This window comes from Suricata suricatta, chromosome 11, assembly GCF_006229205.1.
Source record: "Suricata suricatta isolate VVHF042 chromosome 11, meerkat_22Aug2017_6uvM2_HiC, whole genome shotgun sequence".
Taxonomy (NCBI): Eukaryota; Metazoa; Chordata; class Mammalia; order Carnivora; family Herpestidae; genus Suricata; species Suricata suricatta.
In genome coordinates, this window is record NC_043710.1 from 33726348 (window position 1) to 33729671 (window position 3324).

A 3324-nucleotide genomic window follows, 5' to 3' on the forward strand; every position below is an offset into this window, starting at 1 on the left:
AGAAAGAAATTAGCAGGCTGAACTACAGCTCCCTATTGCAGTTACTTTCTAGACCCCAGTTGGCACTCATTATTCTCCTCCTTCACTTTGCAGTCTTAATTTCTCTTACTATTTAGACCCTTGTTGTTTTCAATAGATTAGCTAGGTATTGTGGCCCAAATATTCTTTCCGGAAGGGTCTGAGACCCTGTTTACCATACTTTTCTCGGGCCGTATTATCATACCTACCATGCAGATTCCCAGTTGGATAAGGGATGACTAAGAATTACCTAAGTAGATAACCTGTGTTCTGCATACAGTCTTCTCTGACCCAACTGTGTAATAGCAGCCCTAACTTCTCTTTCTCATCTGGGTCAATTACCCATGCAAAGCTGGGGACTCCTCTTTTTGCATGCTGGTTCAGTGACTAAAGGAGTCTAAATTGCTCAGGCAATAGCCACAGATTTCTAATATAAGGAAATTTTGCTGTCTTTTCTAACACAAGTATATTACCTAGAGGATCAAAACTTCTAATCCTGCAGAACCCAGAGATGCAGGGACAAAAAGTACATCCCTCGGTGATTCACTGGAAATCATGGTAAGTGAAGCTACTCTTCTGCCCCTTTCTGTCTGGACTCTTGTGTTCTTCCTGTTGTGGATATAGCACCATAGGGAGGTTTCAGATTCAGTGCATGTACTACATCCACAGGATAGAATACTATCCTCAGAAAGTTGCTATTTCAAACGTGCCTTGACAATGTCATTTGAACACTCTACAAGACTGGTTGCTTCTAAGTGGTACAATACATGATATAATGTGTGAGTCATATGACTACGGAATCACTCCTACACTTCTTTTGCTCTGAAGTCAGCTTCCTGGTCCAATGCTAATCTGTGTGGTACTCCATACGTGCAGTATTGCATAAGCCCATGTATAATGGTGTTGGCTGGAGCCTTTCAGTCAGGAAAGGCAAGTCCATATCAGGAACAGGTGTCTTTTGCTATGAGACGGAATTCCTCCTCTTTCCAGAATAGAAAGGGCATAGTGTAATTGATTTCCCATCAAGCAGCTAGTTGGTTTCCTCAGGAAATAGTGTCATACTGGAGATTCAGGATTGATCACTACTGTTGGTAGATTTGCTCTTCAGAGGCAAGGGTAGCTAAACTGCCCCTGAAAAGAATGCCATGCTACTTGGCAGATGTGCAGCTTCCATCCCTGCCACTTGGGTACCTGAACATACGCCCATTTTTCCAGTTCTTAGATAGTGGAATGATACCAACTGGGCAAATCATTTGCTAGATCTAGGAACTCAAGTGAAGTCAGGCTTTTTAGCTTTCTTCTCTTGGTTCTCCTGTCTTCTAGGCATTGATTAAATTTCTTTGAGTCCAGAAAAGATGGATGTGAGCAACTTCAGCCTCAAATGTATTTAGAGTTCGTAAATCTAGCAAACGGAACCATTTATGTATTGGAATCAAGAATGATTCTCACCTGTTGAGGTCACATACTCATCCTCAGTGTAATCTCTGGGACCACAGGGATGGAAGTTCTCACAAACTAGTCTGAATTAAATACCCATCCAATTTGTGAGCGAGGTTAAAGAGAATTTTTCATGATAGATTGCTTTACCAGAATCATAGAGAATATTTAGGATTAGTTCTCCAAAGTTACTCTTGATATAAACTCTAACCAAGGACGAGTGAATTTAAAAACTAATGTCCACTATAAGCATCTTAATGAATATTTTTCTCCTTTGAATTATCTCATTAGGATACATGGTTTTGAGTATATTGAGTATATTATATAAATAATAAATGTATATGCTTACATGAAGCCTAAACAATTAATGTATTTTAAAAGGTTGTATGCCATACATTAATGTACCAATTTACCTTAATTTCATAGTTATTATTTTATATATTTTGAAAGTACTGTAGGGAAAAAAGAAGCTCATTTAATATTTTGAATATTTTCTTTCACAATATTATTTATTCACAAAATATAGAATATTTAAGTTCTCAGTTTGGGTAAATATTGCTTCATCTATATTTTTATTATTAATTTTGTGTGAGTTGTCTATTCATTCCCTTTGTCTGTTGTCTATTAGTATCTTATATACTGAAAAGGAAAGAAACTGCCAGTATATTAATACCAACACTTGTCATTTTAAAGGAAAAAGAAATCTTCTTTATAATTTATCTTGTTTAATAAATTATTTTGATTCATTCATTTTGATTCATGAAATAACCATGAACTGAGCTATGTACTAGATATATAGCAAAAGACATGATCCTTCCTTCCATTGAGTTTACAGTAGATCTGAACTCTTACATTTCCATGAGTTTTAAACACGTTTACATTAAAATCAAATAAATATTGCTTCAATCTTTTCTATAACTGTGATTCATCTCTTGGTCCAAAATTTCTCAAATGTTGTTTCTCTAGATACTTGTAGCAAAATAAAATACATTAAAGATTACAAGAAAGTGTACCATAAACAAAATTAAACAAATTCAGATATATCTATTTGTATTTACATTCTCCATTTCTTTAATATGTTACCATGTACTAGGAATCTTTTAGAATTATAATAGGTAGTGTTTCCAAAATATTTCTTCACAAAATATTTCTTTGCAAAATGTTAGCATTCAATAACATTCCAATTTTTAAAAGTCTTCTCTGGAAAATCTATCTCTATAACATCTGTCTATAATCTATCTATCTAGCATCTAGCCTCTATCTATTATCTATTTTTCAAAAGTATTTATTTTCTAACCCACCTAAATCTTCTTTTCACTTACGACATAAAATAGAGTTCTAAAATTACTTTCCTCAGTTCATTCCTTTATACCAATATGTTCACCAAATATCATTTTTTTATCATTTTATCCATTTATCTATTACTTTCACATGCAAATGTGCATGTTTTGTCAATTACTATTCTGATCCATATTCTACATTTCTCTTTAAAAGATAAAATAAAATATCTGTTTACAAAAAGATAAATAATTTGCATTTTTAGCTCAATAACATTGACATATTTTAACTTTGATGACAAAACTACATATGTATGTAAATTAGACAGATAAAGGTTATTGGGAACAAGATAATGTTTAATATTGATGACTATGATTATAAAATATTTACATATTTGAATTAAATATACCAAAAATGATGTGCATACGATTTTAAGTGTCTTTTAAAGGAACTCTTCTTTCCCCATTATTTTATGTATTATTTATTGTCGTGTCCCGCCCCAGCAGCTCTGGCCCACGGGGCGGTGAGTCCTCGTAGGTTCTCTTCCTGAGGGAGGGAGAGAAAAAGGGGCGAAGGGAGAGGGAGACGCAG